Below are 10,192 nucleotides of genomic sequence, written 5' to 3'. Positions count from 1 at the left end.
GGCCCCCCAATCTCAGCATTGCCCTGGCCCCTGTTGCTTACCTGTGTATATGTTCTGCTTGTCGGTCTAGGCTGGGCTGTACTTGTGAGTGCTGCTTGGTTTAGCAGTCCAAGGCTTCCTCCTCCCTCGTCTTCCCCTTCCCCCAACAAGCCTAATTTAAAAACCGCCAGAGGAGGTCTGCCAACCTAGAAGAGAACACATGCTTGCCTTTAGGGGAAAGGTGGAGCCCATCCCACCCGAGCAGGTCTCTCATCTCATCATGACGTGTGGGTCATTGTCAAGGAAACCAAAGCCCGCCTCAAGACAGCATTCCTGAAGCTGCCAGTTGGTCTCTGTGAAGCATGTCTTATGCCGTCTACCACGTCCGCTCACTGGTAGAACAGAAGAGAATACCACCTGAACAACTCCTTCAGCACACCCCCCAGAGTGTGGTAGTCTGCCATCAGGTGATCAGGGTTTCTCCTGGCCGCATCATTAGTACCCATATGGATTAGGACCATGGGGTAGTAATCGGTGGGCTGGATCATCCCCGTCACATCATGAATCTTTACTCTGGGTAGGCAGTAGACCTCACGTGTTGAGGGGTCCTGGCAACAGATGGGGCCCTCTGTACCTCTCAGGATGGAGTTGCCTATGACAATCACTCAATGCTTTCTCCTCCAGAACTGCTTAGCTCCTTTGGCCTGTTCAGAGTGTGGAGTTGCCTCCTCTCCCTCCTTCTCCTCCAGTGTTGCCAGGGCCTCGTACCTGTTCTCCAGCCGGACTGGAGGAACTGGTACTGCTGTGTTACGAGCAGCCCTGGTTCTGGAGATGACTGTCTGCCACTCTGCAGTGGAGGGCACTTCCTGAGGTGCTTCTTCCTTGGGTGAGTGGCCCTGCAGGGAAAGGAAATAGCCATCAGTTTCATCCTCCACCTCCCTGATTCCCCTCAGCCTGCTAACCTCCTCCTCGAGTTCCCTCACATGTGCCTCCAGGGCTCTAAGGCAGGTGCCTGCAGGACAGGTGTGGGGGTCTCCAATCCCTGCCCCCCCTGGGCCTTGCTGGGCAACCCCCACAGGCCAGGGGATGGGGGGACACCAGCTCCCCCATGGGCTTTGTCTGGGTGGAGGCCTCAGACAAGCCCCGGGCAAGCTGCTCCCCCTGGGCAGGAGCCCTGGCAGCACTCTGCATCAACACCATCATAGGAGTTGCTGCTTGTTTTTAGCTTAGTGCGGTGCCTTCACCCTGCCCTAGTAGGAGTCTCCCTCCTGCTCGCCTGCCAGTGCGAATGCTGATGCACTTACAGAGAGCGCCTGTTTGCGCGCTGTTCGCATGGCGCAGCTCAGAAGCACAGCTCCCTACTGGCTCAGCTAAGAGGGATCCGGGGGGCTTCCCCTCCGGATCTGGCTCAGCTGCATCCGGTCCCTCTGCCCACTTACCTTAGGGGGATCAGCTGCTGCTGCCCCCGCTGCTGCTGCACCCACCTCTGCCTCAGGTCCCACACGTGTGTGGGACACACGTGTGCCTGGATCCCTCCCCACCCCGCTGCTTCTGGCTCCCAAGTACCAGGGGCTCCATCAAACCACAGCTTCTAAAGGTCGCAGTTTGAATTTCCCACTGCTGCCCCAATCAGCCAATCAGGCACTCTGGTCTTCCCAGAAGTGCCTGCCAGCAGTCCACGCTCCCCCGCTGCAGGGATCCGGTGCCTCCAGAGCCTGCCCCCTGAGGGTTAACCCCAGGGGTGCTCCCTAGGTTGGGGGGGGGGGACAGTCCCCCCTAGCCTTCCCCTTGTTTGCACACTCTGTTCACATGGCGCGGCTTGGGAGCTCAGCTCCCTACTGGCTCAGCTAATAGGGATCCAGGGGCCTTCCCCTCCAGATCTGGCTCAGCTGTGTCCGGTCCCTCTGCCCAGTTACCTTAGGGGGATCAGCTGCTGCTGCCCCCGCTGCTGTAATTTAACCCTGGTTGTTCCCAAGTTAATTTTTCTCCTTAAGTAGCCATTTTCACTCTGGCAGAAAAATCCTGAATATCTGTACACTTGTGTTTTTTTCCTGGGACAGCAGAGACTTCCAGGAGAAAGTGAATGTCTATACATGGCCTAAATCAGAACATCTTCCTTAGGGTGCCTTGTGCCCTGCAATACTACCTAGTCTGCACAGTAGTTTCATTCTGGTTTGTTCCCTATACTAAGACTTCTGAGGAAGTAGCCTTATGTTTTTATCTTAGCGCTGGCGTGAGAAATTCTCCTGTGGCTCAGTTCAGGAGACACAAAATCTGTTTATACAATTCTTGACATTTTACCTGGTGTAAAGAAACTAGACTAAGAACAAGTTTCTCACTCCAGGTCTCCCTGAGACAGAAAGAATATGCACAGAATGCCTCAACTCTACAAAAATCTGCATCTTAGGTGATTCACTAAATGGCAGTTGCCCCTCCAGCAGGCAGTCAGGGAATTGTGTACAACATGCACAGAAAAAAGTAAAGCAGTATCTGCTTTCCACTCCTTATACCCCATGAGGAATTGCCAGTGACTGTTACACAAGTTCAGAGATTAAGACAAGAGAAAAGAACTAAGAAGTCAAAGTTTCCAATTTAGATATGGAAGATCCTTTAAGTTATCTGTGCATTGTTCAGAAGCGACTCAGAGCCAGGGAGTCTGTTTCATTCTGTGCTTGAGTTCTTCCTGATCAACATAGCTTAGAACAGGTTTCTTCACAACCAACAATTGATTCCAAGTGACTCTTGCTAATGCCTCCTAAAAAGTATGGTTCCCTACAATTCAGTCCATCCAACTCTGGATATTTACTAGGATTTTGTTCCATTTAAATCACATTTACAGAGTGATTAATTAGAATCCACTACTTACTAATACATAGTTGCCTAATTATTTGTATCATCAGGAAGCAATTCAGCCTGAATATTCCTTTTCATAGGCTCCCTCTACACATTATTTTTGTATTGGGATTAACGTGTTAAATCACAGCATAAGTAGGAAGGGTGATACATATGCATTGAATTTAAGGCATCATAAAAAGGTGGAATGAACCATAAAGATGTTCCACATATAGAACATTTTTATGGTGCCTTAAATTTAACATGTGGCTGGTGACCAAGAATCAGCTGATTGTTGGCTCAGCCAAAGGATGGGAGCAGGAGAAGCTTGAAGGGCTTGCCCTGCCAGGTACTTTAAACCCATGTGCTGAACAGCCGTAGCTGGTGGTTCCTGGGGACAACATCAGGATCTGAAACCAATTACCAGCTCAATGGGACTTGACTGGGGCTGGTCCAGGCCCTCGTGCTGTCCCTGGACACAACCAATATTCAGCTGATAGCTGGCCCAGTGGGGACCACACCTGGGTCAGTTACAGACCCCAGTGTAGTCCCCTGGCCAAGCTGACAATCAGCTTATTGTCAGGCACCCGACTTTCTCTCACTGGTACAGGGGGAACTAGGGATCACGATCCTAGGCTTCCCTTACACTGGCAAGTATGCTGTGATTGAGATCCAATCCTCAAATTGCATGCCCTACCATGTATGTGTTATAGCAAGAGGTATGATGTATGTTTGTCATAGCAGGAGATTTGGGGATTGGAGATCAGATCCCATTGTGCCTTTAAATGAACCTTTGCCAGAAGCCCTAGTTTCATTATTTTCCCTTGTATGAGGCTAAGTGATTCTCTTAGATTACTGTGTGCACCTCTCAGATGTGAGCTCCCAGTATGTCCATTTTCACTTGGGTAGCCTCTTCCCTCAAAAAAAGAGGGAGGAATAGATTGGAAGGAGACTAATTCTGAGGTTCTCACTGCAGTATATTTTCCAGGTCCATCCATCAGGAGAGCAGGATTTGCCTACCTGCAAAACTAGTAGCACGTTCTGTTCCCAGTATCCGGGGATCTTGTATGAGCGTGTGTGGGGGAGGGGGGGGTCAACCAGAAACAATGGGTCATTTTCTCAGAGAACTCTTTTGTCTATATTAACTACAGTGCCCTCTGATACTTCTAGAGGAGGTAAACAAAGATCTTTACAGAATACTGTAAGTCAATACATTTCTATTCCTCAACAATCCTTGTGGTTTTTCCTCCAAATTCTCTCCCATTTTTTCAGTCTTCTGGTAATGAAATAGAGACCTGAATGCATCATTTTTCCATGCAGGTGCAGCCCTGTTATGCAAAATAGGAGGAGTACTACTTTCTAGCTAAATAGAATCATATCCCTATAGACCAAAATTGAAGGTCCCTCCCTCTCTCCCCTGTCCACTGCCACATGGCATTTCAAGATCACATACAACAGTCAGAAAATAACCACTGCTAAAAATCACAGATTTATGACCTTATGAGACTCAAGCCTGCAGGAAGTTATTCATATCTAGTCTCCAAACTGGAGTTATACTGTCAATACAGTTAATACCTAGTTTTTAATAGCAGAAGTGTTTCAGTGTGGCTGCAGAGAAAGACCTCTTATGAGTTTGAGTTCTCAGCTGTTACTCTAATGGAAGCAGATTCAAGCGGACACTACAGAACCATGTTTTCACTCAAGTCCATAGCAAAGTTCTCATGTACTTCCATGAATACAAAATGAGTGGGTACATCTACATGTGCAATTAATGTGGCACTCAACTCCAGGGCAGTTTGAACTGAAGTCAACTGCTGTCAGGTGCAGCACCTACATGTGCAGCTGGGACAGTACCAATTTGAGCTGGGGCAGAGTAGGCTCCTGGCTGGCTGGACTGACCGGTCACAATTTATGGCCCTGGTCTCCATCTACACACACGTTTTGGTGCAGTAAAAGTACTTTGCCATAAGATAATACTGTTTCACTAAACTAATTAGTTTAGTTTAATGTACCCTAATACTGTCTCACATGTAGACAGTAGGACTGTCCGAGGCTTCTGTCCCCAATTACATTTGGCAGAAATTCGACCTAATTTGTCAGCCAAATCTCCAAATCCAAATCAAAGAACACTTTAATCTCTCTGAATCACATAGATTCAGAGATTTTGACAGAGGCAGCTTTAAATGTTTTTTCTACATACCTCTAAGTAGCAGGGGCTCATGAGTGCTGCAATGCTGGGGCACTTGCAGTGTTCCACAGAAGCAATTGAGACTCCCCAGTGTGCTCAGCAGCAAACCCAGAAGTGGGCCAGAAGCACTTCCTCCACCAGGAGCATGCATGGGGGCCCCTGCACCTCCCCCAGCTCAGTGACTGGTGCCTCCTGGATCTAGGGAGGCACCTGGGGTACCCCTGCAACTGATCGCCAAGCCAGGTGGGTTCAGGGGGGGCCCCTAGCATGCTCCCTGGAAGAGGACCGGAAGTACTTCTAGTCCACTTCCAGGTTTGCCACTGAGCAACGTGGAGGGACACCCCCCCCCCGCACCCCAGAATCACAGCATTCACAAGCCATGCCTGCTACCTCAAGGTATGTAGGGAAAAAAAACAAAACAAAACACACACTTTTTAAAGCTGTGCTTGTGTCCGAGTCACTGATTCTCCAAGTCAGCTTTGAATCTTCAGATTCAGATTTGGCCGAATCAAAATCGGGGACAGTGATCCAAATCAACGAATTGAATCACTGTCCCCAATTTGGGTCGAATCCAAATTGAATAGGGCCCACTTTGCACACCCCTTGTCGACAGTGACTCTTTACTGCAAAGCTAATTAGTTTACTCCACAGTAAAGTGCACATGTAAATGTGCCCAGAAAGTAATAAATAGAATGAATGTGCCATTTTTCCTGCTCATCTTAAGATTTTTGTCTAGTTATTCACATACTTACTCCCCTCCTGACACTTTTCTTTAATTTCTGAAGTTTAGATGGAAAGCATTTAAAACCAATGAAAATACTCCCTGGAAAACTGTCATACAAAATGAAAATTTCTCAATTTTCTTTAACAAAGATAGAAAATTGCAATATTATGTGAAATCTATAGAGCAGGATTATAATTACTTTCGGAAGGATCTACAATACCTTGCTCAGTATGTGTTCCTATTCACTCTTCAGCACTGCAGTCAATTCATATTCAATAACAGCCCTGGAAATTTAAAAACCATGCATACTAACATAGGCTTCAGGGGCAGCAGAAATTGAAATATCATAATTAGTAGTACCCAAATTGTTAACTTCCTTTTATAATGTTAGTTTTGCTTTTGGTCTAGGGAAAAAGCTCTGTGAAGTGTTTTTATCTATGGTTTTTCACAAATATGAAACATCTTGGAATGAGTTTTTCCCTACTCAGTCCCAAGTTCACCCTTCCCCAAGGAGATGAAGCTTTCTGTTTACAATTTGTTTCTTGTATTTCTGGCAGAAAGATGGAAAGTAATTGCTGGGTGCAGCTACACGTCACCCTACAGCAATGTAGCAATCACATGGATCTACACATGATTAGCATCTACATTTCTGTATCATTGTGCTCCCTGGTATAGCACGCCATTATGGCGACGTGGCAGCAAAGTCTAACTGTGCACCATGTGTATGGTGCAGTAACTACCCACACTATGCCATGCTTTAGTACTTCCAAAAGGAAGTACTAGAGCATGGCACCATAGCAACATCACCGTACAGCAATGTGTAGACACTCCCATTGTCCATTAAAGTCTACCATAAAAGATGATTTTACAATATGCCCCCATCCTGAAATCCAAGTTAAAAAAAAATAAATAAAAAAGACTGTTAGCATTACACTGATAATAATTTAATCTACACCACCTAGGAGGCATTGGGGTCTGGATTCAGATTTAACTGAGCTAGTTTGAGCTTCACTGAACAGGTTTAGGATTATTTAAACAAAAAATAAAACAGTCAGGAGTCCTTGACAGGTTTGAACTGGAAGGCTACTTTGGACATATTGTATATAGACTAAGTCAAGTTTTATATTAAACAGAAACTTTACTTTTAGGACTTCCTTTCTTGTACAATTCTTTTTAAATGTTGATGTTCTATGCCAAGTTTTCTATAGCCCATTTTTCCATAGCCCACATAATTGCTAGTTCAGAAGGACCACCGTGATCATCTACCATGATGTAATAGTGTGTAAGTCATCACAGTCAGCATGGGTGGATCCAGGATTTTGAAAAGGAGTGTCAGAGCAGGGACTGGAGCTGCAGGGGTGACTGCACATCCACTCCAGCCTACCCTTCCTACCAAGACAGGCAGATCTCCTATAGGAGCAGCAGCAGCAGCCTTTTTTAAGTTCATCAATCAGGTAAGAACCTTCTCTGCCTTCCCCTCCATGTACAATGGCATGTCTCTCCTCCTTCCCTGACATTCTCAGTGCTGCTGCTGTCCCCACTATCTGCAGCTGGGCTACATGTTGATCCAGGCTCAGCTAGAGACAGCAGTGATAGTGGTGGTGGCATCAGGTGGGGTCTCTTCCCCTGCACTTGCTCCCAGACTGGCAGAGAACAACTAGGTGGTCCAGGCCAGGAGGAACCCCCTTGCCTTTAATACTGTTCATAGCTGAGCCTAGCTCTCCTCAGAGTCCAGCTGGAGTGGGCAGGAGTGACTCTGGAGCCTCCCCCCAACCCCTCGGGCAGGGAGAGCAGCAGTGGTGGGCAGGGGTAGGAAGGGGAGAAGTGCTTCTGAGCAAGGAGGAAAGGAAGTAGTATTTTTACCCAATGTGGGGACCAAAAAAAGTTCCTAGCTGCTGCTCCCATGGCACTTTTGACTGAAAAGAGGGGGTGTCCATGCCACTGTACGTCCTCTGTCCCTAACACTCAGTGATTCCTAGAGAAACATATCGGGGGATGATAATTTCTATCAGCTAAGTGTTATTGAAGCTTCATGATAGCAAAGACTCTCTTAAATGTTGTAGAATTCATTTACTTTAACAATTACTAGTTAAACAAAGTGTATATGTACTTTGCCAAATGATCTGCTGAAGTGGGCATTAATTGTAGATTTGTTTTTAAATCCGTTGCTAATAAAGTCTAAACCATAGATGGGCAGGTCAAATTGGTCCATAAGTATACACAGAAGTTAAAAAACTAAGCATTCCACATGGGTGGGGGTTCTATTTGGTAGATAGTCTCAAAGCACACCTAACCAACACCTGCAGGTACAAAGCTCAGTGTTGCAACCTTTCCATTCCCTTTTGAACATTTACATCAGTGTCTCCCAAACATTTTTAAGCTCAAGGCAACCCTCAGAAAGTGCCAGCTCCTGGTTTTCACTGGGTTTTTTGTTACAGAAGAACAATAAAGTTATTCTTTTGTTCCTGCAAAGAACTCAGACGCATGGCACGTCAGAATGTTTTTAACACTGTGGAGTCCTGTTTGAAGTCTCTGCATTTAATCTTGCGAATCATGTTTGCACATTTAACAGTACCAAACATTTGTGGCACCCTGGCTGGGGAGGGGAAAGAAACTGATCTACATGGATATAAGTTCTATACTTCAAGCTCCTTCACCAGCCTAAGAAAAAACAATGCTGTCTCCAAAATTGCCCTTCCCTCAGTATACATCTTATTCATTCAAACACAATAATTTGCAAAGTAACACAAAACAAAACAAGTGCTCTAGCCAAAACAGGCTGCTTACCTCTCTCTGCTTCAGAGCCTGCCATGAAAACAAACCTCTGTACTACAGTTTCTTTACCTGATGCTTTCAAAATCATTTATAGGAAACACCTGATCTCTTCTCATCTGTGTTTGATGATTAAATAGAACTGACAGATTGGGCCCTTAAAGCAGGAGGCTCTTCTGATATATTGTCCAAGGATTGTCTTTGGGATTCAATATTATTGCCAACTCATCTGAAACTTCCCCACCCCTTTGATTGCAAGTGCTTACGAATTTTTATTCAGTAATACAATTTTTGTTTCAAGTTTCCTTCTGTTGCAGGGAAATATAAAATGCATAAAAAGTCAACATGAGGATTTCTTTTTTCACTTTTTGAACTTTCACCTTTCCCCCTCCATAGTTTCCTCAACCATTTTTCTCTGTTTTTTGAATCCCCTGGTTTTATGCTATTTTTAAGGCTGAAATGGGACATCTCCATAACCAGAATTCATTTAAGCATTTACCTTGTTTAGTTCAATACTGGCAGGTTTCAAACACATGATTCTTAGTGAAAGACTGGGGTATTATGTGACTAACATCACAACAGACCAAGAATAGTTGTAACTTCACCTATCCAAAGGGAAAAGAAAATAAATTGCATGCTATCTAATTTTGAAATATGAAGCTAATAGGTACAATATTGAAAGGGACTTTAATTAAATATGTTGGGTACTACATAGTGAAGAGGATTGACATGGGTATCCTGCAGATCAAGAAACATGAATTCAAGCCTTGCCCCTTAATCATGCCAAAGACTGCTTTTAGTCAACCCAGCTGTAAATGAGTCCCTGGCCCTTTGGACTGGTGAGTCATAGAGAACCAGGCATGATGCTACCTACATCATTTCCTTGTGTGCTGCAGAATTGGGTTTGTCTTAAACAACCTAGCTTGATGTGTATCTAGTCTCAGGTAAACCTTTGACCTTAATGCAGTGAAGACCGAATTATTTTATACTTCCTTATAAACCAATGTCTTTTACTCTAAGTACTTCAATGAGTAAAAGACATTGAAATGAGAAAATAATTCAACTTGGAATTATTTTCTGGGTCATTGTCCTGTATTTAGGCTAGCACTATAGATTAGGCTATGGTACATATTTTTTTCATTTCTTTTGCTATAATCTTAGAGAAATATATAGGAAATGTCATTTAATGCATTTAACCGCATTATGACATATAAGTACATTAATATCAGAATGTGTTCCATTATTCATAACAAAAGAATAACAATTAAAAAAACAAAAACAAATGTGTTTTTTCTGGAAACAGCAGGGATGAACATCTTTTCTTTGAAACATTTCCAAAGTAGCTCTATTACAGCAGTAAGAGCACTTAGTAGAAGTAACTGGAGACTCAGATTTGCAATATCTCTTCTGTATGCCATCCTGCCTTCCCCTTAGGAGAAGAATTAAAAGTAGTTATGGGAATAGCATAGGGAGAAAAAAATATATAATCAACATTTTTCCAAGAAGTTCTGTACTAGTAAAGTGGAACATTTTATTTTATAGTCTGGTCACATAGGGCAATTAAAATCTGGCACCACTGATATTCAGTGAGTTGAAAGCCCCAAAAAAGCAACTATAGTAATTCTAAAGTATTTTGTTTAGTGTGCTGCTGACAGAGGAAGGAGATGAAATATTGTAATTGTATGTGCTTTTCATGC

General features: G+C 44.4%; 1 long non-coding RNA gene across 1 annotated transcript; it reads right to left on the bottom strand.

Moving 5' to 3' along the window:
* Positions 1-5,943: 5,943 nt before the first annotated feature.
* On the bottom strand, positions 5,944-8,545 carry LOC109299664. The gene is made up of 3 exons (XR_002097953.1): positions 8,511-8,545; positions 6,575-6,606; positions 5,944-6,007 (listed from the first exon to the last, which is right to left on the bottom strand). It is a non-coding gene; the product is annotated as an uncharacterized LOC109299664 (long non-coding RNA).
* Between the last annotated feature and the right edge of the window lie 1,647 nt (positions 8,546-10,192).

The sequence above is a fragment of the Gavialis gangeticus genome, unplaced genomic scaffold (genome assembly GCF_001723915.1).
Source record: "Gavialis gangeticus isolate Ggan-Ray unplaced genomic scaffold, GavGan_comp1, whole genome shotgun sequence".
Classification (NCBI taxonomy): Eukaryota; Metazoa; Chordata; order Crocodylia; family Gavialidae; genus Gavialis; species Gavialis gangeticus.
Note: the sequence above shows the minus strand (reverse complement) of the source record. Positions and strands in the feature narration are given on the sequence as shown.